Source organism: Acartia tonsa, chromosome 8, assembly GCF_053477335.1.
Source record: "Acartia tonsa isolate MP-2025a chromosome 8, ASM5347733v1, whole genome shotgun sequence".
Lineage (NCBI taxonomy): Eukaryota > Metazoa > Arthropoda > Copepoda > Calanoida > Acartiidae > Acartia > Acartia tonsa.
This window is the reverse complement of record NC_137267.1, coordinates 24,292,022-24,304,059: the sequence shown is the minus strand read 5'-3', so window position 1 is coordinate 24,304,059 and position 12,038 is coordinate 24,292,022. Positions and strand designations below refer to the sequence as shown.

General features: G+C 29.3%; 1 protein-coding gene across 13 annotated transcripts in view; it reads left to right on the top strand.

Annotated features, from left to right (window-relative positions):
* LOC145326329 (zinc finger protein castor homolog 1-like) overlaps positions 1 to 12,038 on the top strand; it is a 116,864-nt gene that overhangs the window by 50,588 nt on the left and 54,238 nt on the right. The gene's annotated exons all lie outside the window — the stretch shown is intronic.

The following is a 12,038-nucleotide window of genomic DNA, read 5'->3' as shown; positions in this document are numbered from 1 at the left end:
ATATGAAAGCACAAATAAAAAGTTTACACTATTACTATTGTCAAACTAACCCTATTTTCATAGTTTAAGATTGAAGTTTGCAGGTTAGGTAAGGCTTGATGAGGTTAAGGGAGCCCTGTAAGGTTAGAGCTTCTAGACGGACTAGAGATAAATATTTAGGGATAAGTTTTGTTTTGAGTTGGTAACATTTGATGCTGTGAGTATTGGTGCAAAAAATATGACGTAACAAAAAAAATTAGCCAATGAGAGGCCACTATAAATTTTACCATTGGTCAATAACGGCCTCTCATTGGCTATTTTTTTTGTTACGTCATATTTTTTGCACTAATACTCACAGCATCGTAACATTTCATTGACATTTGAACAAAATTTAGCCACTTTCCTTCTTTCAGCAAAATAGCAATGGCTATACTAATTGTACTTTTAGTGATACTCTTTACTTGGTTGCTCTATGGAAAAAATAATGTCTAAATGTCAGATTTTATTGCTGGATAAAATAGAGTACGGCCAGTCAGAGCTTTACAAAATGTCTCAAAAAATCAGCCATTTGAGGTCATAAAAATGAGGAATGAGAGGAGAAAAAAGAAAATCCCTAAAAAAAGAGAAGGATAATCTCACATTTTTTGACGTCACGTGGCTGATTTTTTTAGACAATTTATAAATCTTCCGGTCAGCCAAGTCTCTTATTATTTAATAATTTTTATTTTTTTGTACTATTTAATACTCTTGTGCTTAATTCATAATTGTTTAAATAAAATTTCACCAGGAGATTAACTATTTTTAGAATTAAAACAAGTTTGATTAGGATTTTAAAAATTAATTAATTATCTTCTTTATTATTAAATGAGGATGTTAATTGAAAAATAAAAGATTGGAAAGAGGATGAAAGGAGAAATAATTAGTAATGAAACAAATAATGTGGGCGAAGATTTGATGATATCATACACAAATATATAAACAAAAAAGATGCATTTTTTATCATATCAACTCAATGTTCCTTATATTTTCATAGGCATAAAGTCCAAGATTAGGTAAACCTATATATTCTAGAGGATCAATATTAATATGGAATAGATAAAAAGTCATTTACGAAAGACCAATATATCAAACAACAAAGGGTAAAAATCTAAAGTTGGAGAGTAAGGGATGATAACACCTTTAGAATTACTTTACATGTAAATATATTAGAAAAAAATTGTAATGTCACATTGGAAAGTAAACCACAAATAAATTTTTTAGTACAACTTAGGTTAGGTTAAGTATGTAAGGATTTTGATAGCCTGCAAGGCTAGTGCCTGCAGGTTTAATAAATAATAGTAAGGGAAGTGGGGGGTTTAGTGGTGGTTCACTTATGGGTTTGTGGAATCCACCAAAATGACATGACTCATACATGGTGATGTGATTATTTTATAGGCCCCATATTCAGATTTTTACATCCATTTTTTTACTTTACACAACCAGCGTAATAAAAAAAGAGCTTAAGAGCAATTTTTGTAACCTATTCAATTTTTTTTTATTTCTTGACCGCTTTTACCATTTCATTATTATTAATTTGTACAGGTTGTTATGTTATTTTTTCTGCGCTACAAGCACTTTTTCCTCTTAGTTTTAAACCTAGCTTTTTAATATGTAAGAATGTTTGATATTAAACTATTAGTTTTTCCAAATGTAACATTTTTAAAGCGGAAAGGGTTGATATAAAAGACAGGATAAGATATTCTAAAGAAAATACAACAGGAAAGGACAATAAAATAACAACATATTTATATTTCGGTATTATGTCAGCAATGACCACTTTTAGTTGATACACAACATTGAAATTGTATTTTATGATAACTCAAATGAAGATTAGATATATATTTATTTTTTAAATTGTGAACAATTTTTTACAAAACATGTCTCCCCCTTCAAGATGTGGAAGGATTAAAGACTGATGGGACCCTCCCTCATCCCGCTGAGAGAAATTATTTATTGCCCATCCCCCTTTTTACATTCTCGGCAAGACAGGCGGACTTTTTTCGTCACATTTTGCAGATTTTTTGTTTTTTTGGGCTTGAAACATTTTATATTATGCTGTTGTTGCTATAACAAAAGTCTAACAACATTGTAGATATTGTTTTCTAGCAGTAATGCACAATGGACACATGAAAACAGGTGCAAGAAAGACTTTACAAATCCGCCCGTTTTCAATAAACCTTTCTCTGTTTGATAATTTTAGCCAAGCAAAGCATACACTGTAAAAAAAGTCATTATATTTACCATTCATGTTTATCAACCACGGAGTTTAGAAAATCAAATAATAGTTTTTATGTATTTTTTTAGCAAGCAACCAGTAAAATACAACTTGTTTTGTCTGAATTTATGTTTGGATTCAATCGGTTTTTTTAATTTTAAAGAAAATTTTTATATAGGTATCATTAAGTTTTTTCTATTTTCGGGGGGGGGGGGGGGTAGGGCAACCCTCCTAAAAGAAATGACCTAATAAAATTAAACAGTATATATTACGTGGGGAATAAGAAAGGGACCACTACCTTTCTCTGAAAGTTAAACCACAAGGGTTTTGAATTGTAATGATTTTTTTACAGTGTACACTAGGCAAAAATGAGCCAGGCAGCCCATTTTTTTGTGAAATAAATGAAAATTTTTCACATGAAATAGATAACAGGTACAAAAATATAGAAATAGCTATTCAGTTCATTCACAGTTTTATTAAAAGCGCAGCTACTCTACAACTGTAAGCTATGTACATTGCCTGTCTGTCTGTCAGCCCGACATTCAGGATTTATTTCTTTTTATTACAGATATTTTTATTACACATATTGGATTTTATTTTTGGAGGATGTCATATTCAGGGATTTTTAGACAATACCTGCCGCCAAAAGTAAAATTCTGCATTCTTAAACTTCCTTTCTTTATTCCATTTTGTCTGTTGTATACCTTACATAAACGTTTTGTACTTGCATTTCCTTGTGGACGTTTTTGTCCTTGTTTTATACACATTTTTATGTATTTTATGTGTTATCAAATTTATATCCGTGAGATTTTATTCATTTTTTCACAACTGTATTTTATTAATCTTTCCCTAAAATGTCCATTTTCAAAAGATCGGGGTAATGACTTAAATTTAGTTTGATATTGCTTTTTTTTTTACATAATTCCCATATTTTTAACTTTAATATAATAGAAATAAAAATATATAGTTACTGGTTTTATTTTTTTCCCATACGTCTAAAAATATAAAATTGAAATAATACATTTCAAACGTATTTTACAGTATATTAACTCGATAATATCCATTTTTAAATGTAATAGAAAACCAAGTTAATTCAATTTTTTACTTAATTTCCGTATTTTAAATTTTAATCTATAATATAAAAAAGATATATATAATAAATTTAATGCTAAAAGTACGAGTTTCGCTTTGCCCCAATTTTTTCCGTCCATTAAAAAACAATAATGCTTATGGCAGATTTTGATGATTTACTTAAAAATTACACGATTTTCTTTCTAGACTAAAAATTTACCACATTTTTGCGATACCATTTCTTTTTCGGCGGAGCAACTACATTTTGGTAAAGTTAGATTTAGGCTTGCTAATGAAATAAAAAAAAACAGCTTATTATTTATCTAAAATTTTCCATTTTGTAATGTAAATTTCTCTTGTACATTATAGACAAATAGTGGCTACGCCCCTTGCACCAAGAAAAAATACCTTAAAACCAACCCAAGACTTAAATTAGAAAGTGAAATAGCCGAAAGCCATCACATGATCTATGTGAGGCTTACTTAAAATAGATAACATATTGATTCATTAGTTATTGAGATCTTAAGCTCAGGCTTTAGTAGGATTGTCTGCATATGTGAAAATAAAAAAAATACTTGTAATAAATGAGGCGAACAATTAAAAGGTTTTAATAAATAAATAATTATACAGTAATTTTGTAGATGCCCCTAAAATGGGCATAAGATTCCATGAGTACGAACAATATTTCAATTTTTGGTCCATTTTTACAAGAAAAAAAGTGCTCTCAACTAAAAATACAACAAAAGCTTTTACAGAAATCATGTATTTTATGATATTTTAAATGAAAAAAAACTTCCTTCAGTTTATGTAGCCCTCTCCCCGTTTTTTGCCTAAAAAATAAAATCCAAAACAATTACGGTTCATTTTAAACAAAAAAAGTTTAAATAATTAAAAATGTAATTAAGTATAGCAGTTGTATGACAGTTTTGATACAATTAAAATAATTAATTTCTGTTTAAATTATGAGTAAACTAAATAATTAGATATGAGTGACAAAAAAATTATTTTACATTCCAATAAAAATCCGCAAAATCAAAACTTTAAAATCCTCCACAAAAAAATATTTTGTGAATTTTAAACTAATGTTTTAGTAGGTATTAACCTTAAGTCTTCATAATATCATAAATTGAACTGACTTTATAATTGTCAAAAATGTAATTTTTTTGTTAGTAGAAGAGTAATTACTGTTTTTTTGGCGCATTCCTAACTACTCATTATAGTTTACTTTAAGCCGTTTTTTAGTTAAAACGACAATTGTGGCCTTAAATAGCACAACAATAGCATAAATATTACAAAAAGTAGAATCTTTTTTTCAATTGATATTTTGAATGATTTCTAGCAGGTAGGACAAGTCACAAAAAAACAAGGAAGACATTGCAGAAATGGATATAGTTTATACGTAGATTGGATATATTGACAGGAGAAAATTAGTCAATTTAGCTTGTTAACATGGACTTCATTTATTGGTCAGTTTGTCCATGCAGTAATAGAGGAGGGTATGAGGTAAAGTGGGTGGATTGCGGGTATTGTTATTTTAGCCACCTGCGAGTTTAACTTTATTAGAGTACATGAAAATCTGGTGCAAAATCCAGGTAATAATATTTCCATTGTTGCAGATTTTTGTAAATGTTACGCGCACAGACATAGTAAATGTTACGCGCACAGACCTAGTAAATGATAATATTTCTGATATCCCCATAGCCAGTTTATAAAGGTATGCATACATTTCCACATAACATCGAACAAATACAAACAAATGGATAAAGAATATACGTGGATATTATGAAAGGGGAAATTTGTCATTAATTTAGGCTCCTGACATGGAAATAATTTATAAGTCAGTTCACTCAGAAGGGGATGGGTTGGGTAAACGGTTATTTTAGCCAGCTTGGGTGTTACTTTATTAGAGAACATGAAAATCTTGTGTAACATCCAATCAATGATAAATCCAATCGCAAACATTATATTATTGCAATATCACAAACTACTTTTTTCCCCTGGCTTAACTCTTATTATTTATGACCCCTTTAATTCATTAGCTATTGAATCTTTTTTTGCGTATATGAAACTCTATGTAATGATATGCGTAAATGAATGCACACTGCTCATAAAACGGTTAGTTATGTTTTCAGTTTTGTTTCTTTTTGGGGCTTTTAAATGTCAAGATTTATGAACTAAGTAACACATTAAGCAAAAACTAAAAAAAATTGCGTCTAGTGTTTTTAACCCGTTTTTTGTACCATGCTCAATCAGTGTTGGGTCGAAATTTTACATTTGAAAGCTACTGTTGTTATGTCTTATCCGTAGTGAGAGTAAACGGAATACCTTGGCCTATAAACAGGTGCAACTCATTGACAAACTTAACTATGACGACCAGACAAAGCTTGTGCAATAAAGGGTGAATACATAATGAAAGTGTAAATTTACAAAGGGATCGAGTAAAACATAATTTTTTCAAAACCGTTTTCCTTTCTTATTTAAACAGGTCATGCTCCAAAATGTTTTTTTTATGAGAAAATCATGTATTTCATATTAACAAGTGTTGGTTGAATGATTTATATCCACATAAAGACATTGAAATATAAAATTAGGTGAACGGAAAAACTTTCCCTTAAGGAAAACAAGTAAGACAATATTTATAAATATACAAGTGCCTACGCTTGAAATATTTTCAAGAATCACTAGGATAGTAACACTGACGACAGATGGATGGATAAGATGACTTTTAGAGTAGATGCTTATTAGGTAATAGAAAGCCCTAAATACCAAATTATAAAATCTCAAAAATTACTTTTCAATCACAGCCCCAAAAAAAACCATGGTCGAAATACTAGAAAAGACGCTCAAATGTCGGGATAATCTTCACAAATAAAATCAAAAAGTGTCGGACGTACGAGCAATAGAGTAGCTTCGCTGTACATCTCTATTTTGTATTTTAGTAGTCATAACAAATTTTAACACATATTTCAATCTTTTTTCCCACTCCTCTATTTCTCCCCCCATTATTTAGTACCTGTAGCTACTTAAAAATTCCTGCCACTTTATTTCCCCAAACTTTTATACTGTGTTTTTATAATGATCCTAAAATTAGAATAAATTGAAATTGTTTTTGTCGACTAAATGGTATTGAATTAAAGTTTGTAACGACTGACAATGATATATTATTGAAATGCTTGTATGGTAGCAATTTATTTAACATACAACTTTTAGGTTCCAATATTTTTCGACTATCTAAATAATTCTAAAAAAGACTGGCAAACTTATTATTAGAAAATGTAAATGTTGGCTATTTCAAATTATGTTGTAGCAGTTTTTAAGTAACATAATACTTTGATATAAGAGTGAAATGAGTTAGATAAAAAGGTTTCATATTAAATGTTCCAGGGATTTCTAATCTACTATAATTACAGCTCATTATGATAATAAAATAAGGCTTTGATTTTACTGTAAAAATAATAAATTTCACGTTTAAGAAACCAGTCCTAAGCGTTTTATGACAGGAAGAACACTTTAGATGACTTTTTTGCCCATTAATTCGACAAAATTCAACATTTTAGTGGCTTTGTCTTAAATTTAAGATAATAGAGATATATTAGAGCTATGTTCTGTTTTTTTTATTATTTTAAAATTGTTTTGCCCTTATAAAAACCTATTTTATCCAAGTTGTAAGAATAGATTTTTAAAAATATTTTCTTTGTTACTTTTAATTAACGATTCAATAAAGAAGTTTTAAATAAGGTAGCAAATTTAAAATGTGCTATTGTCCAGTAAGATCTCAAAAACGGTAGAACTAAAAAGCTTTTAATTGCTCTTTTTTAAGGGGATTTGGAAGGACAATCTCCCTCCTAAGTGATATAGCCCCACCAAAAGTTTGATAAACTAGGGGGGAAGCAGATTGAAGGAAACTAGAATGTGTAAAAAGGATTTATAAATTGCTCAGTGTTGAAAAACAAGATTATTTCTCTAAACAAAATGTTGCAAAATTTCAACAATAATAAATACAAAGAAAAAGTGTGTCTGTCTCATATTTTTAGCTTATTTTAGTCAACTATTTATTTCCAGTTCTGTGTAGCATTAAGAATAGATACTAGACGTTTATATCTACCAATTAACACTATTCTAATAATCACATAATATCAGTTTATAGTTTAAAATTGTATTTGGAAGTTTTTTGAAACACGCAACCTCGATACCTCTAAAATTAACCAAAAATCTAAATGTATCTTCTTTTAGATGATTTATTTACAATTTTTTAAACAATTTGTTTATTGTTAAGAAAAAATTAAAATGATGGCTGTAAATCAAGTTTTTCAGCAAAAACGACCAATCCCTATTTATGTAATATTCATTTTTCAATTGATCTTTAACCATTCATTTTGGTGGTCAATACTGGGACATAATTATCTGTACTTGTCAAAGGAAATTTTGTGCATAAGCAGTGCAGCAATATCAAGTTCTAAACTACAGTTTCGGTGAATACTTTAGAGATTGAGGGGATAATATTACACTAGTCCCCCAAAGTTTTATGATAACGTTTTCTTATTCGTAGTTAGATAAAACACAGCAATTATCACGGACAAAATGGACAAGAAGTTAGTAATCGATATTGATCATGTTTATTTATTTTGCATAAATCAATGCTTTGCCAATTTTAATAGGTTACAAAGAAAACTTTAAAATCCTCAAAAACTAAAAATGCTTAAGCTATAACTACTTTTAGAATGAAATGAAAATTTAGAAATTAAGTCATAGACTAGATGCCAAATGGTCATTGTAATCTTCATGTTCAGACAACTATCTTTGATAGCAGCTAATAATTTTCTACAAACATTTCTGATATACATACAGATATGTATAACAAAAATTATCTTCGATCCTTAAGAGTGCTAAAATCATTAAATTTCTTATTATGTAGCTTTTAGATAGTAAATAAATGAAAAGTAAGGCAATTTCTAACTTTTAAAATTAATGGGGCAAGAGCAAAAAAGGTCTTAGAAAGTCATGGTAAAAAATGGAACTTAGTTGGAATCAAAACAAAAAAGGCACTCACACACATAAATATCAAACTCATACACAAACACACAAATGCACACATAAATTTAGGTAGATTAATACATAATAGGGTATATTGGGTTATTTTATAGGTGAAGCTTATTTCTCTGATTGTTAATCTTTGAAATACATATATAATCTTAAAAAAACAATTTAGGAATGTAAGAATCGTTCTATAGTTTTCAGACCTTGAACGATCATTCCCATAAAACTTAGGTATAATTGCAACAAATCTTTAACAGAAACATTGAAGTATTTTTTCATATAGATTGAAGAATCCTAGATCGATAAGGTATAACATTATTAACACAATATATTCTTGCAAAATGCTTCAGTAGTTTTACCCTTTTCTACCCTATTTATTAGGTATCTTCTAAATAAATTCTATACCTCTTTAGATAATCAAAAAAAGGTCTAATTTATTTGAAAAACAGTTCTATCATATTGAAATGATTCACACTGCTATGTTGGATGAATGCCTTGGAATGCCTTTGACCCCCCAAACAGGCTAAGCTCATTACCATTAAAAGTTACTTTTAGGCAAATGTTATTCAATCAAAGAATTGGTTGTGTAATGGTTGTTCTTATTGATATTTAGAACACTAGCCTCTATCGCTGGATTTATGCTTTGTGATCGTTCAAAAGCCCCGATAAATGGTTGCCACTAATAAGGCGTTCCTCAAGGCTAAATTCCTGGGGTAGCAAAAAACTGTTCATATATATACTATTTTCTACTCTTTTCTTGCTCAGGGATAAGGGAAAATCAAAAACTTACAGAAATGGTTGAGTCTCTAATCTTTAAGGAAAGGGGGGGGGGGGTTCAAGGGTTTAAAACATCTATTTCTAAGACATTTTAGAAAAGCACAACTGAACTCGGTCCTGATACCTTTTTCCTTTTGCCTCTTCAGACATAAAAACCTTACTACTTTCTATTAAAGGATAAACAATATAACCTGTATTTTATCTATTTTAACCTATATTCTCGAAATTAAACAAAACTTATACCTATATACATTGAATGTAATCTTTGAGTCATTTAAGATGTTTTAGATTCCTTTTAAAATGTTTTACCATGTCCTTATCCCTATAACCATGGCGGTTATGAACGAGTTGAATCATTTCGATAATTGTAGTAAATTTTTAGTCTTTAATAAACCCAACGTTTTGCCCAATTTATTTCTTTTTTTACATTTCAACGTGTTTTTGCTTTAATAAATGTATAATGACGTAAATTTTATAAAAACCAAGAAAAATTATATTCATTGAGAGCGAAGAAATATAACTTTTGGTTGAAAAGAGAAGAGTAAACAGTTATTCAGCACATTAGGGCACATAATTTCTTTGCAATTTTTTAAAAGCACGTGAAAGAGACTCGACGGACAGACGGACGAACGTACAACCTATAATTGTAAAGTAGCATTGCAACTTTACTTTTGAAACTTTAAATAAAATATATTCAGTTCAACAAAAAAATTAAAAAGGGGTTTGAGTGACATTTTTAAAAAAGGAATTGGATAATTTAATAATTATGGTTCATTAGAGACCATTTTTTGTCCTTAAAACTTTAATTTTCAAAACATTTATAATTAGTAATCCCAGGTTTATATAAAAATATAACTGTAACTCTTTTTTTGTTGAAAAAACTTTTTTGTCTTGAAAAAGATGATTTATTTACTTTAAACAAATTGTAAAAATATTGCTGTCAAAAGAATCAACATTTTTTGCTTCTTAAATCGTTATGAGTATGTTTGTGTGTGTGTGTGTGTGTGTGTGTGTGTGTGTGTGTGTGTGTTGTGTATGTGTGACAATAATCTAAAGTAAAATACATAGGCCATCGACCTTTCTTTTTTCGTCTACACACACACACATTCACATATCCACATATATATAAAGTATTAACCCATTATGGGCGCCCTAAGTTGGGTTTCTAGTGTTAATTTGAGCCCTGTAGTCACATATCAATATAATCCTTCGCAACACAGCTATTTTACTGTCATTTTACTAAGACTAAAAGTCTTTAGGACTAAATTTAACTCTTTGCTTCACTGTATCACAGAAAAGTGCTTGCTTTAAAATGGTCATTCAAAAACGAGAAATTTTTGTAAAAATGTTTAATTCTGTGTTTTATTCTGTGTCAGGTGGGTACTTTCTGCTTAATAACATATCTAACCCAAATAAATTAAAGGTATATTTTTTTAAAATTAGGTCTGTTTAGTTTTTTTAGCTATTTCAAATAAATCATGTAAATTTGTAGGAACACACTTGCTTTAAACCCACCCTAACCCTTTTTTATCCCCTTACCACATATATCCAAAAGCGATGTCCAAAACCATGTCTTACATATTTGTGCACAGATTTTAAACTTCAATTTTCATTTATGGTAGCGCAGCTACTCTATAATTAAGGATTAACCGTCTGAAAGATTCGATTTTTCTTGTTTATTTTCTGAGTTCTTTTTGATTAAAAATGCTTGATTATGTTATTGCTCCCTTATGTATGCATTATGAGGAATATTAATGATAAAACGTACAAAAACTTGTTGTAATGACTTGTTCCTCCCCAAAACTATGTAATGGCAAAAAAACTCATTTCGGACGTCATGCGGCGATTATTGTATAGATGATTTTTAATACAAAAACTTATTACTATTATCATCCTAAGGTATTCAAAACTCACTTAAAGCCTTTCTTAGCCACCTTTTATGATTTGAATATTATAGATTTAAATATTTTATAACTGCTTTTTGGGAATAAAACATGGAAAGTAATGTTTTTTTTGTAAAAAAAAAAGCATTTTAAAGTTAAACCTGTCGAATGGAGAATGAATATATTATGTTATCTTGTAGATACAGGTTTCATGGTGTCTTATTACTTTTGATTATTTTGTCATTTTGTCTACATAAATTTGTATGGTGTAATGTCTATCAGGGTTGGTTGATTATAAACAAAACCCAAAACCATATTTTATTATGCTTGATTTTTTATGTCTTTGAAATTTCACTTAATCTAAACCTTTCTCCAAGTAATGCCAAAAAACGCCTTTAAATTGTCTAATCACCCCTCTCTCTCCCCCTCCCAACATGCCTTCTTGGAAATATTTAGAGCTACGCCCCTAATTTGATCACATAAAGTCAGAATTAAGGACGAATCTTCACAAAAAATAGTATTACATGATAAACAGAGTTACTTTGAAATCACAGAAACAATTTAGGATGACCTATATTCTACAATGTAAGCATAGGCATACCTATTCAGGAGATATGTAATATACACCTATTTAGAAATAGTTAGGTTTTTTGCGATTTCAGCTATTTTGTCGAAGATTTGGATAAATAATCAATACCTAATTTAACAAGTAACAACATTCCTATAATGATAACAATATTTTTTTTATTAAATTGCTGAAAAAATAGTAAGGAAGGAAGGAATGTATATTAGGACTTAAGATGATCTACATCCATTTCTTTTCCCTTTATCATTTAAATCAACCATCGAACAAGTTTGAATAAAGATTTATTTTGCTTCTATTGATCTTCAATTTTACTTTTTTTAATGATTGTCCCCAATTGTAGAAAAAATATAAATATCCAAGACAAGCGCAAAATTGTCGCAATCCCCCCCCCCCCCTTTTTACACTCCCATTTTCCCTTTTATCCTATTGTCTCTTGCTCTCTCATTCTCTT